Source organism: Rhagoletis pomonella, unplaced genomic scaffold (assembly GCF_013731165.1).
Source record: "Rhagoletis pomonella isolate Grant_MI unplaced genomic scaffold, Rhpom_1.0 Rhpom_scaffold_00009, whole genome shotgun sequence".
Taxonomy (NCBI): Eukaryota; Metazoa; Arthropoda; class Insecta; order Diptera; family Tephritidae; genus Rhagoletis; species Rhagoletis pomonella.
This window is the reverse complement of record NW_023458563.1, coordinates 34143720-34161811: the sequence shown is the minus strand read 5'-3', so window position 1 is coordinate 34161811 and position 18092 is coordinate 34143720. Positions and strand designations below refer to the sequence as shown.

The 18092-nt window shown below is 37.7% G+C and overlaps 1 protein-coding gene across 1 annotated transcript in view; it reads left to right on the top strand.

Moving 5' to 3' along the window:
• The window catches only part of LOC118745741, a 31927-nt gene extending 16985 nt beyond the window's left edge, over window positions 1-14942 (top strand). The window contains exon 2 of the mRNA XM_036479380.1: window positions 14909-14942. The gene's annotated coding sequence lies outside the window, so the exon portion shown is untranslated. The remainder of the gene's footprint in view (window positions 1-14908) is intronic.
• Window positions 14943-18092: the final 3150 nt, after the last annotated feature.

Genomic DNA, 18092 nt, shown 5'->3' with positions numbered 1-18092 from the left:
ATCTAGTTTTTATTAACCCGTAACTTTCATTTCATTTCTGCTTGGATATAAAAATGTAATACCAATGGTTTGTCTCTACGGGAAGCATTGAACACCGAATAACGAATATTTAAAAAAATTAAGACCAACCAACGCAGATCTCCATTATTTGAGAATATCGAGCAGCACTAGTGTGCCCATTGTAATTTTTCAATCCTTAAAGTAAACTGAATAAAAAAACATTAAACTGTACCTAATTTTTGTTGTTTTGCGAGCATATTTACCAATGTTTTTGTGCTTATCTAAGCGGATTTTTTCTTGCTTATTTTCTTCAGCCCTGGTTATTACTAACAAATTGATTTTGTCAGTGCAATCTCTAATTGGGAAAATTAAGAATAAAAACCTGAAGTGTACCCTGGATAATGCCTTTAATTTATTTAATAAGACATAATTTATAACACATATTAATAGTGTTGTTGCTTTATGAATACTTTTATATTATTATAAATTAAATGTGACCTGAAAAATTAGGTACGCTTGTTTAAGATAAAAAGCAATTGGTGCAAAAATGTGATAGCCTGCATGCAGAAATTCTTTCTCTACGCGCTAAACTTACTGATAAAGATGCCGCTATTTCTTTGCCTACTGCTGAAATAAAGAAAATGCATGGCATTGTTGGCTCCAGTAACATCGGTCCAGTTCGCGCCAACAAAAGCAGTGAAACAACTGGCGCTGTTGAGCACTCAGTACCCTCTTCCCCTTCTAATTTGCTTGCTGATGTTGGTGTTACGCCGAATGCAGCTAATTCTCTTGAATTTGCTTCGCACACTCACGCTACTGCTGGCGCTACGCCGCTCTCTGCTGGTACCTACAGAGATGCACTCACAAATACAGCTAATGCAAAGCCGACGTCAAGTGCTACTGCTGCTGCTAATGGTGGTAATAAACTGTCTGCAATGTCGACTTCTCATGCGCCTACATCTAATCGCGAACTGAACGAGCCTGCTCATATCGTCATGGCTGATGTCTCAAATACTGATAATTTAGCCGCATCAACCTATCTTCGCGCGCCTGAGTGGCAAACCGTACCCAAAGGTAACCGAAAGATGCTGAAAAAACCCTTAGTCATCGGTTCCAACCACAACAATGAACTCAGTGTTGTTTCTAATATGAAGTGGCTGCACATTTCCTCATTCGCGAACACCGTTACCGTGGATGATATATTGAGTTATGTTGCTAAACATGCTAAAATCGATAAACAATATCTAGTATGCTATATGCTGATCAAAAAGGGTGCACACTTAAGGGACTTCAAAAAGATTAATTTTAAGGTGGGCGTTTCTGAGGGTTATTATGATACGCTGTTAAATGCGAATATTTGGCCTACGAACGTAAAATTCGTCCATTCAGTTTTTTCAAAAAGATGTCGAACCACCGCAAGCTACGTAACTGCCGTGAATAAAACTCCCTCAAAACGGCTGAAGATATATTTTCAAAATGTGTCTGGCCTAAGGACAAAATCTAAACAAATCTTTAATATGAGCGCTCATCTGGATTATGACATTTTCGTACTGTTCGAGACTTGGTTGAACGAGGACTTCTGTGAGAACGAATTTTTTGACTTCAATCTGTATAATGTTTACCGCAAAGTTCGAAATGCAACGAAGACAGGACTCGCTAGAGGTGGAGGGGTCCTAATCGCCGTTCAACGGTGGTACTGGTAATCGCTTGTGCTATTAGATAATAAGGATTCCCTTCTGGATCAACTTTGCGTTTTGGTACATGGCAGCTCTGATATCTTCATCTGTGCGTCTTATATTCCTCCAGCCAGTGCTGATACTCTGTGTAAAGCGCACGTGGATAATGTAGTGGCTTTAGTCTCTAAGCATGTTAGCAGTAACTTCTGCATTCTAGGAAATTTTAATATATGCAATATAGGATGGTCGTATATCGACGTCGGTTTTGCGTTATGTCCGGTAAACATTACTAGTCTGAGTCTTACCTAGTAGATTCCTTCTTAAGTATTCATCTCATTCAGATAAACAGTTATTCAAATAGGCTTGGCAGAATTCTGGATCTTATCTTCCTGAATGATAACATGAACTTTTCATTAGATGAATGCTTAGATCCATTGTCGATTTCTGGTCTTCATCATGTTCCGCTTATCCTGCAGTTACAGTTTTATAATTTTAATAGTCAAAGTACTTGCCAATCAACTAGTTTTTGCTTTAAGCGTTGTAATTTTGACACTGTAAATAGTGAGATTTCTTCCATAGACTGGGACTCAATATTTGAAGGAGTCAGCGTGGCGGATTGCTTTGATATTTTTAAAATAAAGACTAGTGAAATATGTACTAATAATATACCGCGTATACAACCAAGTCCTTATAAAATTTACTGGTATACCAAGGAACTAAAGAGGCTTAAAAATTTGAGAAACAGGTTTTTTAAAAGATTTAAGTCGTCAAACTCTCTTGCTTAGAAGGAATCTTCAAAGAAACTATATTCGTAAATTCGAATGCGATATTAAACAAAATCCCAATGCTTTTTGGGGTTATGTTAAGGCCAGAAAGTCATGCTCTAATATTCCTTCTGAAGTCTTCTATAATGAAAAACATGCGTCCACCTCTCAGGATGCTGCTAATCTCTTTGCAGACTTCTTCTGTTCTAATTTTCAACCAGCATCAGAAGCTAGTAGTAATTTTACTACACATGTTAGTTCCCCAATTAATTTTGGCTCACTCTATATCTCTTAATGACGTAGAGAATGGCATATTGCAGATAAAATCGACTTCGCAAACTGATGTAGATGGTTTATCCTCCATTCTTTTTAATAATTGTGCGGCATTTGCTTATCCACTTTTATTAATTTTTAATAAATCTCTGGAACATGGCGAATTTATTGATGCATGGAAGGTCACCTCGATCACCCCTATTTTTAAAAGCGGTAACAAGAGTAATGTGACTAATTACCGTCCTATCTCTAAATTGTCGACTGTTTCCAAACTGTTTGAATATATAGTTAAACAGAAACTGTATTTTGCGGTTAAGCGCATAATTTCTAGCAACCAGCATGGCTTTATGGCCGGCAGATCGACTGTGACAAATTTAACTGTATTTTCCGAATATTGTATGTCTGCTTTTAATGATCGACTCCAAGTTGATACTGTTTATACAGACTTTGCCAAAGCATTTGACAAGGTTAGTCACTCAATACTAATTTCCAAATTAGCTAGCTTAGTTTCTCACTCTGTATTTTTGTCTTGGGTAAGATCTTATCTTTCCCTCCGTAATTGTGTAGTGGTTGTTGATAACGTTCCCTCCCATTCTTTTATTGCCTCTCGGGGGTTCCCCAAGGTGGTATTTTGGGTCCCCTGTTCTTCGTCATTTTTATAAATGATATATCTGACTGCTTCATTAACTCCGAATTTCTTCTTTATGCGGATGATTTAAAAATCTATACCACTATTTCTAGGCCTTCTGACTCAATGAAGTTGCAGTCAGATCTCAATAATGTTATAACATGGTGTCGTAAAAACCATTTACAACTAAATATTAGCAAATGTTTTAATTTGTCCTTCTCTAAGTCCCGTTTCCTAATTCCTATTTATTACGTCATTGGTGACTCTCAGTTAGCTATTCGCAACGAAATTTCCGATCTCGGTGTGGCTTTTGACTCTAAATTTCTTTTTAATAGTCACATTAATTTTAATTAAGTTTTTAATCCAATATTCTCGTGGAGTTAAGTGTAACCTTGCACCCGAGTCGATGTACCATTCGCTGCTGTTGAAGTTTCCGTTTAGGAAAACCGCACTAAATGCATTTGTTTGCGTTCGCAATTTTCTTTCGTTACTATTTGGACATTGATTTTTGTAATGACCCAATTTTTTACATCTAAGGCATTTGATAGTCTTTTTTATGCAGCTTGGTTTTTGAGAATCATTCGTACCAATATTGTTGTGTTTTCTTTCGTTCTTCGAATGAATTGCGAATGCACCATCAACGTCGTTCACGTGTATATCAGGAGACTCCATATCCATCAACTTGCTTTTAATGGAGTCTGATGTTATTTGTGTGCCTGAGTGTTCGATCCCCATGATCATAGGTGAAAAGCGATCAGGTAGACCTGCGAGTAATAGCGATCCGATCCAATCTTCGTCAATCTTGAAGCCCGTTCCTTTCAACCTCTGTGCAGTGTCAATTATTTGAGTTATGTATGATGTCATCGAACTACAATTTCCCAGCCGTATCTATATTATAAGACGAAGTAAACTGATTTCTCTAGAAAATCCGCTGTCATCCAATAAATTTCTCAGCTTTTTTTCGTCATCTGCAGCTTCTAATGTCCTTCCTGATTCTGGCTTGACACAATGCTTCATGCCTTCTAGTATTAGAAAATTCTCTGCTGCGAAACACCATTCGCCATAGTTTTCACACCCTTTCAACTTTGGTACGTTCAATAAATAGTTGGTAGCCATTGAAAAGCCGGCGATTTGAAGAAAACGCAAAAATGATTATACGCCACCGGCACAATTATTTCTTTGATTATCGAGTACCCGAGTAAAAACTGCAATTAAATATTTTTTTTTTTTGGTTGGGGGCTGGGCCCATAACCTATTAATAAAAACGTGACTTGCAGTTGACGATGTTGAAGGAAGAGAGAATTTATTTCAAGGTTTTAGTGTATTAGTTCACAATGTGTACATAACAGGGTTGTATTATTTGGTATATTTCAACAGTTTCATTATCAGATATACACTGTTTTGCTAAAGGAATTATATCGTCTTTTAGATGTGATAAAGCGTTTTGAGTGCTTATCAGATCTATTTTTTTCAATGTCTCAAAATTTTTGGGAAGACGTGATTGTATTTCTTTTACTAATTGCTTAACAAACTGTATGCAATTTCGTGAAATTTCTTCTTTTTTCTCTATAGTTATTTGCTCTGACCTAATTAGCCTAAAACGATATGTTGACTCTTTGAACTTCATGAAGAGTGTCAGATAAATAAACCCGATATATATAATTCGCTCTATCATTATACATCTGTTTTAATAAGTTGGATAAATAGCATTGCTGAGCTAATGGCAGCGTATTGAAAAGCGTTTTCAATTCCAGCCACATTTTTAGAATTGTCTTAATAGCTTTTTCCATAGATAGCCAGCGTGTTTCTGCCATTAAGGGAATATTTATCGGATTCTCAGCATCAGTATTTATCAGCTTATAAATAGTACAATATGTATTTTGCCTTAATGGTGACTGCGAAAACCAGTTATGAGTCTATCTAATATGAATAATGAATCTATCTAATATCTAACTTATTTGGCAAACATCTTCTAGATGCAGAGGAAACATGAGTGACAAACGCAATGAATTAATATCAATAAATCTAGTTTGTATTTGAACTTTAATTTAGTGTATACATACGGTGACCATCCGTCCTGTTTTTTTGCAGGACCGTACTGTTATTCAAAGGTCTGTCCCCCGTAGTTTTTCAAAACAGAAAAACCCCAAAAGGTACTGATTTTTTCAATGTGTCCGCCTTTGTCCTGCATTTTATTCGATATTTTAAAATAATGATTTTGAAGCTTGAACAAGTCAATGCGTTCTAAATTTTTTGAGGCCATAGACATAAAAAGTAAAATATGTAGATACAAATTTATTGAATTTTTCTAAATTCTGTATAAAGTTTGACTTATGTGGTTTTGGTTAAAGAATGAACTTATTTTTATAAAAAAAAATTGACTTGAAAAACATTGCAAATATTTAACAAAAATCACCATGCACTCACTTTTAATAACCAGTTTGTTTTTTATACTACGTAAATTTACATATTTATGAAAGTGTATAGTATATATATTTTTTAATTGTCCTGCATTTTCTATTCATATTTATAGTCACCGTATGTATACACCATTATTGACACCTGTCATTACCGCGGCATTGTCTGTGTCAATGCCAATGAGTTTATAAATTGATCATTTAAAGTGTTTAAGTACGCGTTCAATACCCTCAACCATGATAAAAAAATAGTAAGGTAAAACCGTTCTCTCAATTAGTCGGCCATGATTTTTTTTTGAAGTTTCCCAACATTTTAAAATCATATAAAATTGAGAGTAAAAAAAAGGAATTGTTTAAAGTTGTTGTTGTTTGAGATTGAAAATGAGAATGTGTGTGTGTAAAATTTTAAAATTAAATTGCTTGCAAACGTCAAGAATTTGAAAAATTCCTCTCAGCGGTTCTTCCTTCCTATCTTTTTATCATGCCCTCAACTATACCAACGACTGTACCAGAGCTCAAATCAGTTAATGTCAGAAAGGTCGTTACAAATTTTTGATTATCTACACTTAATGTCTTATAACTATTCCTAAAATTTTTGACAGAGTTATATCGGTGCTTTCATCGATTATCATGCTGAAATATAATTTTCTAATATCGGCTATCAAATTTTTAATAAAATGTGGCGCTAAAACATTTTTAATAATGTGTGTGTATTTCGTTCGGTGCAAGGCAAACCCACTTGCTTTGCTATCAGTAAATTGACGGTTGCAGAGTTCTGATAAATTGTCTATATTTCTAAAACTACCGTGCATCGCAATGTATAAAGCAGTGGTCGGCGAAAGTTAAACTGTGTCTGTGTTGGTGAGCACAAGAGAACTGCTCCGCATGAGCAAAACAGTAGGAAATTATGAGAAATGAAACAAAATTTTTAACGCAACGGGCTTCAATAAATACATATAAATACATATATTTAACACATATCGTCACCTGGATGCAAAAAGAAAATCATCGTGGCTGAAATGCAAAGTCGTCACTAATAAAAAATTCAAAATTCAGTTTTTGATTGATATGATGGATTTCATCGAATTACAACTCCCACATAATTTAATGAAAAAATAAACATTTTAAGTCACGACCTTTTCCATTTCAGTTACGATGTTGTTACGTCTTTTTGCATTTCAGGTGACGATATGTAAATTAGTTGTTTACAATAATAGAGAATAACTTTAGCAAAAGTACCTACACTTGTTTTAGCACGAAAAAAATTTCTCGGGAATAATGCTTGATTGCAAGCAAGTCGAATTTATATGTACAAGGAGGTAGCGGTAGCCCAGAAGCAAAAAACAACACTAACAAATTATACGCCCATTGACAATCATAACAAAACAAAAGAACAACTAAAACATCATTTTGACATTCAGTTCAAATTCGCTTTGAAATCAGCAGCTGCAGTAACACCATCTTATATGAATTCGCCTTGATTGCAAGTGATGCCATATATTTTCTTTGCAAACATATGCTCTCTTGCTTATTATTGCCATTATGCTATGATTTTATCTACAGTTGCAAAGCTGCTTGCAAAACTACTTCACCTTTTTAAGATTCAGTTTTGGTGTCCTCAAATTAAAAAAAAAACACTAAAAAACGCACCAAGCACGAAAATGTAAACATTTTCGCGTTTTGATTTCAAAAAAGCACAAAGTTGGCAACAGTGCTGTTAAGGCTTCGCAATAGCGAACACCGAATATGGGACAAATACAGGACATTAAAAGAAGTTTCGCTTATCGTCTCGTAAATAAATTACTAGGATAATTGGTCAAAAAAGAGGACTGTGGCTTACAATACAGGGCGGTTGGTCACCGTATGTATGGTTCTTGCGGATTGGGCAGAGACTTAAATAGTCGTTGAGCATGCGTTCATCTGACCATATTCTGCATAAGAGTTGCAACTCAAACAATTTCAAATTTTTACATTTGGTGCTTGGTGCATTTTTTAGTGCGTGTTATTAGTTTGAGGACACCAAAACTGAATCTAAAAAGGTTGAAGTTTAATAAGTAGTTTTGCAAGCAGCTTTGCACCACTGGAGATAAAATCATGGCATAATGGCAATAAGCAAGAGAGCATAAGTTTGCAAAGAAAATATGCGGCATCACTTGAAATCAAGGCGAATTCATATAAGATGGTGTTACTGCAGCTGCTGATTTCAAAGCGAATTTGAACTGAATGTCAAAATGATGATTTAGTTGTACTTTTGTTTTGTTGTGATTGTCAATGGGCGTATAATTTGTTAGTGTAGTTTTTTGCTTCTGGGCTGCCGCTACCATCTTGTACATATAAATTCGACTTGCTTGCAATCATGCATCTTATCAACTCCTCGCCGCCGTACCTGAATAGCTCAGCTGGCAGGTTGTCAGCTCCAGCAGCTTTGTTGTTTTTGAAGTGCGCTGTTGCTATTCGTACCTCGCATTGTCAGGTGGTGGAGTATTGACTCCGTCATCATCGACTGGGGGGCTCGGGTTCGTCTTCTACACAGCTTTCACTGCTGTTACCATTGTAGGGTGGAAAAGTGTTCCCTCTATAATTTAAGTACGTTCTGGACAACAGTCGCTAGGTCGCTATTGTTCTTAGAAGAGTTCGCCCTGGTCTTGAAACCTTTCGTAAGTCGCCTAACTTTCTGGTAAAATTTTCCTTACTGCCAACATTTCAAGCTTTTCGCACTCACGTATTTCGGCCTCTCTCCTTATTCCGGTAAATACGTCTCGTTTCCTTTCTCAGTTCCCATAGCTCGCGGTGCGCCCGATCGCAGCGTGGCCCTGTAGAGGCAATCTTTTTTCTCTGCAGCTTGACTTCCTAATCGTACGAGTTATTTTTTCGGGCTTGCTGAAATCCGAGTACTTCTTCGCCGGCGGTACTTAATGAACGGGAAATGTGTTTCCCCTGCTTGCATATTTCAGGTTGTTGAAGAGTGGTCCCTGAGAACAAGTGTGAGAGTCTCGCGAATGCTTTGGCCGTCTGTTGTGACTGCAGGTTTCCGACGTTGTACTTTCCTTGCATTTTTGGGCGCACATTTTTTGCTGTACAGAGGCGAGTGCATATTTTGGCTGCAACAAGATAGTAGTCCGAGTCGATGTTTGGACCTCGAGGAGTACGTACATGATCGATTTGGTTTCCCGGTTTTCGACCTGGAGACAGCCACGTAGCTCGATGGATCTTTCAATGCTGGAACCTAGTGCTGCATACTACAATACAATGGAACCACCGTCGGAAAATTCAGCCTCCACCACGAAACGTCCGACAACGGACTGATGCTGATCGACTGCGCCGAGGCCCGAAACATGGTGCGAGCTGTGGATCCACATTTCCCGCTCATTAAGTACCGACGCCGAAGAAGTAGTCGGATTTCAGCGAGCCCGAAAGAACAACTGGTGCGATGAGGAGTGTCAGGAAGCTGCAGAGAAAAAAGATGCCGCCTACAGGGCAACGCTGCGTTCGGGCGCAACGCGCGCTATACGTGAGTGCGAAGAGCTTGAAATGCTGGCCGACAGGAAGAATACCAGGGCGTACTCCTGTAAAAACAACAATGGCGACCTAGTTACCAATGTTCAGAACGTACTTAAATTATGGAGAGAACACTTGTCCACCATGCTGAATGGTAGCAGCACGGAAAGTTGTGGATACCCCAGTCGATGATGACGGAGTCGATGTCCTCCCGCCTGACTACGACGAGGTATGAATAGCAATAACGCAGCTGAAAAAAAGATGCCGGAGCTGACAGCATGCCATCTGAGCTATTCACGTACCGTGGCGAGGAGTTGATAAGGTGCATGCATCAACTCTTATGCACAATATGGTCATATGAACGCAGGCTTGACGACTGGAATTTAAGTATGCTCTGCCCAATCCACAAGAAAGGCGATCCCGTCACTCGCGCCAACTACGGCAGGATCAGCCTTCTAAGCATAGGTTACAAGGTCTTATCGAGCGTATTTTGTGAAAGACTGAAGCCCACCCTCAGTGAACTGATTGGGCCTTAGCAGTGTGGCTTTAGGCCTGGAAAATGCACCATAGACCAGGTATTCACAATACGCCAAATCTTAAAAAAGACCCGCGAGAAAAGGGCCACCTATTTGTCGGATTGAAAGCAGTTTTCGACAGCACTAAAAGGAGTTTCCTATACGCCGTTGTCTGAATTTGGCATCCCCGCCAAACTGATACGGCTGTATAAAATGACGTTGAGCAATACCACTAGCTCCGTCAGAATTGGGAAAGACCTATCCGAGCCGTTCGCACACCAAACGTGGTTTCAGACAGGGCGACTCACTTTCATGTGACTTCTTTAATCTGATGTTGGAGAAGATGATAGAGCTGCAGAACTGAACCGCTCAGGAACAATTTACTACAAGAGCGTGCAATTGCTGGCTTCTGCCGATGACATCGACATCATCGGTAACAAAAACCGCGAAGTTTGTTCTGCCTTTTCCAAGTTGCATAGGAAACAAAGCGAATGGGTCTGGTGATAAACAAGGCCAAGACGAAGTATTTCGTGTCATCAAACAAACAGTCGGCACATTCGCGCCTGGACACCCACGTGACTGTTGACAGTTATAATTTCGAGAAAGTGAAGAATTTGGTTTACTTGGAAAACAGCATTAACACCGATAATAATGTCAGCATGGAACGCAGAATCGCTCTAGCCAACAAGGAGTAAAGTCCTCTCTCGACGTACGAAAACCACACTCTATTAGTCTGTTTCAATAGTAGTCCGGTTTACAGGATTTAGTCAGAACTTATAGGAAGTCGTTCCTATTGACGTAAAACCTGTGAGTGGGAACACTTTTGAGAGAGTAACTGAGCAACTATTCCTAGTCAGAAGTTACAGGATTTAGTTGAAAAGTGTCAAACGATCAGCTGATTTGCATGTGCAAACAAAAACCGAAAGCGGCGAAAGAAAAGAACCTTATATTTGTAAAAAGATGGAAGTAAGCAAAGAAATGATTGAATATTTATAGGTTTTAATAATTATTTAGTGATATTTCAGCCAAATCAGTGTTGTACCAATGACATTTAAACAAACCGACTGACGTTTTTACAGGAAATAGTGCTTTTTGCGTTCACGTGCACTTCTGCATCTGTTCTCCTTTTACTCTCACTTGAGGCAGTTCCACAGGTTTTAGTCCGAAGTTTAAAGGAACAGACTCTATAAGTCACTCATCATGCCCGCTGGTATATGGTACAGAAGCATGGACAATGACAACATGTAATAAGGCGGCTCTTGGAGTATCCGATAGAAAGATTTTGCGGAAGATTTACGGGCCTTTCCGCGTTGGCGACGGCGAGTACCGCAGACGATGGAATGATGAGCTGTATGAGCTTTAAAACGACATGACCATAGTTCAGCGAATTAAAATACAGTGGCTCCGCTGGCTTGGCCATGTCGTTCGAATGGACACAGCCGCTCCAGCTCTGAAAGTATTCAACTCGGAACCAGCTGTTGGTGGCAGATGAAGACGAAGAAACGACTGTCGTGCTTTGTTGAACTCGGCCAAAATCGCTTAGGCTGTTACAGCGCCAAATAAGAAGAAGAAGAACAGACTCTAGGTACTAAATTATATTATGGATAGATACTGTGAGTACTAGCAGTTAAAAAACATTTTACTCTGTTCATCGATCGTAGTGAATTTGCGTGGGCTCTTGGACTACGTATTATCTGAGACTAATCTAGCGGAATTTTTCTTAAAATTAAGATAACTGACATTTGCATGAATATTATTCCGCTAGTTAAAAAATGTTACAAAATTCTGTAGTATGCCGAAGAGTTGAGTTGAGTTAAGAATTTGAGAAAAAATTCCAAAAAATCGAGTAGACTAACTCCGTACTTCATAGGTGTGAATACCTGTGTAATTTGAGCGAGTTTAAAGCTCTTGGTAAAACTCTTCACAAAAGTTATGTTCATAAATTTGAATGTGACATCAATGCCATCCCTAGGCCCTCCTGCAGCATTCCCTCGACTGTTTTCCATAATGAAAACTATGCGTACTAATTTTCGGAAGCTGGTAACCTTTTCGCTGATATCTTTAGCTCTAAATTTGAACCTGACTCGCATCTAGTTCACGACTTCTTGTCGGATGATAGCAGCGAATCCCCACTTAATTTAGGTGCCCTCTTTGTAACGCTCGATGACGTGGTTGATTTTATTTTGCACATCAAATCCTCTTGCCAAACCGACGCAGATGCACTATCTTACTTTTTAAAGAACTGTTCTGCATTTGCGTACTCGCTCTTATTAATTTTCAATAAATCACTGGATTGTGTGTTTATTGATGCCTGGAAGGTCACCTCTATCACTCATATTTTCAAAAGTGGTAAGAATAACGCTAGCAACTATCGACCAATTTCTAAATTGTCAACGCTTCGAAATTATTACAACTCATTGTTAGGAAAAAGTGGTATTTTGCGGCTAAGCACAGTGGGTGAAATTTCCGATCTCGGTGCGGTTTTCGACTGTAAATTCCTGTTACAGAGCCACTTAAACTGAACTATTGGAAGTCATATTCTATGCTTGCCTTCATTGGCCGATTTAGTTCAGATTTTAGTGATCCTTACACTTTGAAACTCCTATTTACATCACTTGTACGATCTAAATTATAATACGCTACCTTCATCTGGAGACCATATCTTGACTGTCCTATAAGGAGGCTTGGACCAACACAAAAACGTTTACTCGGTGTGCCCTACGCTCCTACATTTTACCGATCCGGTTCCTCATTATAGTACTAGGCGGCAGCTAATCAACTTAAAATCTTTAAACTCTAGAAGGACTATACTCGGGCTCACATTTGGCTTTGACACTTTTTGAGGTTGGCTGTCCATTCTTACTAGAACGCATTTACTTTAAGATAACGACGAGAAGTCTTCGGAATCACGACACTTTATCACTAGAACGAAGAGCTCGGTTTAAATTATAATTAAATGAATTGTTAAAGTAACGTCTTTTCTTGTTTGGTGTTATCATAATAATCTGTAAGAAGCTTCTATATTTTCTAGATTATAATTATACTAAATATAAATAAATAAATGAGTTGGGTGAGCTAGACAATATAAAAAGTACTTGTTGAAGAATTGGTTGCGCGTCGTGGCCATGGCAGAACCAAAGCTGAAATGGTGTTCGATTCTCTCCTTTTCTTCCTCATCTCTGCAGCTGCGGTTGGGTATCTCGCCCTCTTTCCATGCGTGCCCATAAGCAGGGTGCGGAGAACGATTACAATACGATCTTTCTCACAACCAGTCGCGGCCAAGTATTGAGTGCTTCCAGTTTTTCGAGATTGATAATGTTGCGCTGCGAACAAAAGCATTTACGATCTCTTACGAGCAATATCAATGTTCGTAAAGAATGCGAAAGAGAAGATTTCGCTGCAAGCAGTTACTCGGATGGTGCAGATTGAGTTTTTGAACGATCGCGAGCGTTCGTCTGGAGGATAAATTATTTATGTATGCATGGAAGTTTGTATGTTTGTAGCAAATTAACCACTTTGTGTGAAAAAAATGCCTGTATGTATATACATATGTATTTAACATTTCATACTTTAAGAACCTTTAATTAGGGAAATCCGTAACATTGTCTAATACTGCGCTGAAAAAATCATTATATTCTATTGGCTTGCTAGTATGCTAGACACTGAAGTTAATTTCTTGAAGGAAACTTAGGTATACAAATTTGTACAATAATAACCACTTTGTAGAAGTTTAACCACTTTGTGTGAAAAAAGGCCTTCATTCTATTTGCTAGTAATTCAATACCTGCTACCGTTTTGGCGAGTGTACATGCGAAACAGGCAGAAATTAAGATTTTCTTTTATCCTAGTTTTTTTACTGAAATATTAAATACTTTGGTTCAGAACTTGTACACGTACATAAACATCTAAGGTCTGTACACCGCTGCATTTGTGAACTTGCACCGTAATATCCAGAAATTTAATACATCGTGCACTCTGCCTGTTTATGGAAACGTATACGTATCAAAATATACTAAATTCAAAGATTTTTTTACCCCCGCTCTACCAACGAACGATTACAAATAAAATTTTCTCATATTAGCTCATTTTGCGATTGTATTTTACTGCGCTAAATACTTAAGCAAACGATCGTTAGAGAAAGCATTGCCTACGTTTTCGTGGGCGAGAGACCCCTATCGCTTTCGTACGCTCGTTCATTTGCAATATGTATACATAAACTCTTTGCATACGATCTCTTACCAACGAAAACGTAGGCAGTATTTTTTCTAACGCTCGTTTGCCCAAGTATTTATGGCGTAGGAGAAGATCGTATTTACAGGCGTTCGCGAGCGAATCTTGCCGCACCCATAAGTCAGTGTCCAGTTATTTATTATCCCGACTAGAAATGGATGCGAAATATCGGGACCCACGGTACTAATTTTTAAATGGCTAAGGAAGGCAGTATCGGGAAGGTCTTTAAAATTTTACCGGCGGGACTGAAAAAATAAATTTTCCGATACTCCCGACACCACCCGCGACTTCCAAAAACTCGGAAAATCTTCCTTACCAGAGTAATCAGAAAATTACAGATATTTCAGTATGACGATGGTAGAATCTTTCTTGAAAAATGTATTCAAGTATATTATTTAAAATTAATTCCACAGTCATGTGAATTTTATTTAGTGATGGACTCGGGACTCACAGGACCCGCGGTACCAACCTGAAAAACGTCGTGTACGTGACGTAAAAATTGAATGTCGAGATCAGAATTTAGTATTTAGTTCCGGGCCCATCTCTAATCCCGACCATTAATCTGCGAGATGTGGTTAAACCTAGTGGGAGCTTTATATCAACTTTTGATCAAATTTGTCTGGTAGTCTGACAGGTGGATTCCAAGAGGTTAAAGGTATGCCACGTCTTGAGAATGAAATTAAATCACGAAATAAAAATCGCTTCTCCGATAAAAGCGTGTATACTCTAATTCGTCTAGCATCCGTAAAAGAAATACTAATATACAACGCCCTTTGTGCCCATTAGCAGCAGCGCAGTCGCTGCCCCCTCTCTGCTGCCCAACCCTACACAAAGTGATGCTTGCCAAACTTATTCATTCAGTATGACAATGACTATTTTAATTTTATTTAAAAATTTACCTTTTCAGATATTTTTCGGTACAGTACAGTCTCGAATTTACTTATCTGCTGATATTTTAGGCATCAATTGCCATACTGGAATGTCTTGTTTGCTACGAAAATCAGTAATTGATGAACTAGGCGGATTAAAAACATTTGGATGTTATTTAGCTGAAGATTTCTTTATCGCTAAAGCAATACGGGATAAAGGATGGAAAATGCATATAAGTAATCAACCCGCATTGCAGAATAGTGGCATATGTGATATAAACAGTTTCCAAGAACGCCTCATACGCTGGGCGAAATTGCGCGTGGCCATGGTACCGACAACAATACTGCTAGAACCGCTCTCTGAATGCATGGTATTGGGCGCCTTAGCCTCGTGGTCGGCGTCGCTATTATTCAATTGGGATCCATTAGTATTTTACTTAGTGCATGTACTCACGTGGTTTCTATCAGATTGGATATTACTCTCCATAGTGCAGGTATCTTATACATTTGTATGCAGTATAAGTCATATTTTATTGAACTATTTTAATATTGATTTCATTGTTTTTATTTCCTCATGTAAAGAACGGTTCACTATCGTTTCACAAGTTTGAGTTCGTTATTGGTTGGCTGTTTAGAGAGATAAGTGGTCCTTACTTATTTCTGCATGCGCTTTGGAATCCAGCTATCAGATGGCGAAAACGAACTTACAAACTTCAATGGGGTGGAGTCGCTTACGAATTACCGTCAAGTAATACAAATATGAGTACAAAACGTTTATTAGTATCATAGCATAAGTTGTCGATGCCAAAATATCAGCATGCTTATTTCAAAACGCTAAAGGGCAATAAAAATGCTTGTTTTTGTAAAGCTGGGCGCGCTTGTTTAGGGATAGCATTGATTTAAGGTGTGTTTTGGTAAATAATTACTTCTGTAAGAAAATGTATGAAGTGTTAGTATAAGTAGTCTAGTCGTAAATTTTATAATTTATGTAATAATGAAATGTATCATATTAATTATTAACGCTAAAAAAACAAAGCATATCATTCTTAAAAATGCTATAAAGAAATAGTGTATCAGTTAAAATTATATTCAATTGAGAAAATTCATAAGTCAATGTATAATACAAACATGGCTCTGTGTCATCTTGTTTTGTATTTGTATGTACTGTGTGATTTGATTTAGATGATTACTGGGCGACATGGTTTAATTGTCAATTATGTTCCAACATTTGTGGAATGGAATAAAAACCTTAGCGCCAAATGATACTGAAAATGGCGCAACCCGAAACCAATTTGTCTACAAGCTAAATTGAGTAGTCCACTTGCAAACAGCGTTATGTGATTTTATAATAGAAAGCCATAAATTTGAAAAAATGACTACGATAACAAGTAATATTTAAATTGAATCTTTTTTACTATTACCTGAAAATATTGATAAATAGGAGCCTTATAAAATTATAACATAACCTAACATGACATAAGATAACATTAACAGTCTATCCGACCAAAGTTTACCAGAAGATGGATACTCTTGAAAGTTTTTGAATAAGTATCATAGCGACTTTTGGAAGAAGAGTTAACATTTGATGCTATTTTTTCAGAATATAAAAAGATTTTGCACTATGTTGTTAGTGGACATGAAACTACTTTAAATACAGGTACGTAATCCACCAAAAACTAAAAATCGAAAAAATTTTACATAGCGCACTTTGCAAGTGGACTACTCAATTGTATATCGTTCCCAAATGCATTTAAATATCGCCGCAGCCTGCTGAGGTTTATGCTTAGTTGACAGTGAACTAACGAAGTGGTCGAAAATAAATTTTGCAAAATGTTTGAAGTGTGATTTTAAGTTCGTCTATACAACAGAATTTATTATATTGTTTGTCTAATAAATCTATTGGCGGCCGCTGTGGTGTAGTGGTGAGCAGTGCCCGCTTCCACTCCGCAGGGCCTGGGTTCAAGCCCTGGTCAAAGCAACATCGCAAAAAAAATATAGAAAAAAGGTTTTTTCTTAACAACGATCGCTCCCGGCAGGCAATGGCAAACCTCCGAGTGTACTTATGTATTTCTGCCACGAAAAACAGCTTCTCATAAAAATACAATCGCCGTTCGGAGTCGGCGTAAAACTGTAGGTCCCTCCCCTTTCTGATACAACATCAAGGTGCACGCCACAGATCAAAGGAGAAGCTCGGCCAAACACTAACATATGCGTAAGCGCCAATCTATATATATAATAAATATTACAGGTAAGTACATTAGTTTTTATTTTATCTAAATAAAATCAGATGTGATAAATACGATCACTTCTTATATTTTCTTCTTTGCATTTGTACCAATTGGTCCCCGAGGAGTACTTTTGGGTTGTGTGCAGCGTTTTCGTTTTGCGCGCACGCCAACACTAACTGTGGGGAGTTTTGCCTCATAATTAGAAAAAATTCTTTTCGAGGATAAAATATATGTAATTATGTGTTATGAACAAAATGTAGGTGAAGTGTTATATCAATGCCTAATTAAGAATAATATCAATAGTTAAGAACATAATTAACGCTTGTGTTTCTATAAACTGAAAAACTCAAATCGTAGTAATTGCACTGAATGAAGTTTTCTTAAAAGTAAATTTAAAATTAAGAAACACCCCTATTGCGAATGTCGACTGGCAGTAGATAAACGACTATTAAGCGATTATCGATTAACGATGCTATTGCGAGTGTCGCTTAGTCGCTCAGTTAGCGACTGTGAATACTTTTTAATCGCTCATCCTTCTATTGCTGTTTTTTAGTCGTTGGAGTATGCGTTTATAAAATTTGCATAAGAAAGTGGAACTATAATGGATAAAAAGTAAGTCAATAGAACTGGAAGTTGTAAAAAATTGTGAAATATACATATGTATGTATGTGTCTGAGTTACAGATCATAAATTGTAATCAACAAAAGGCAACTTGTGCGGTTGGTCGTTCTGATGCAGGAGAGTGAATAGGTAAAAGAATTTCCGGAAAGAGTAGGGGAGGAAGCTCCGCTTCTATTGGGAAAGATACATATACAATATTTCTTGTGCATATAACTCCGGCTACGCCACAGTGTTTTTGCGCAGAACCAAAATCTAAAGTTTACAAAAAAAACTTAATTGAATAGTGCTCGAAAATTTGAAATCTTTATTTTGAATTAAAGTGGAATTACACTTGTATGTTCAAGTTTTTAAACTCGGGTCACACGTTTGGACA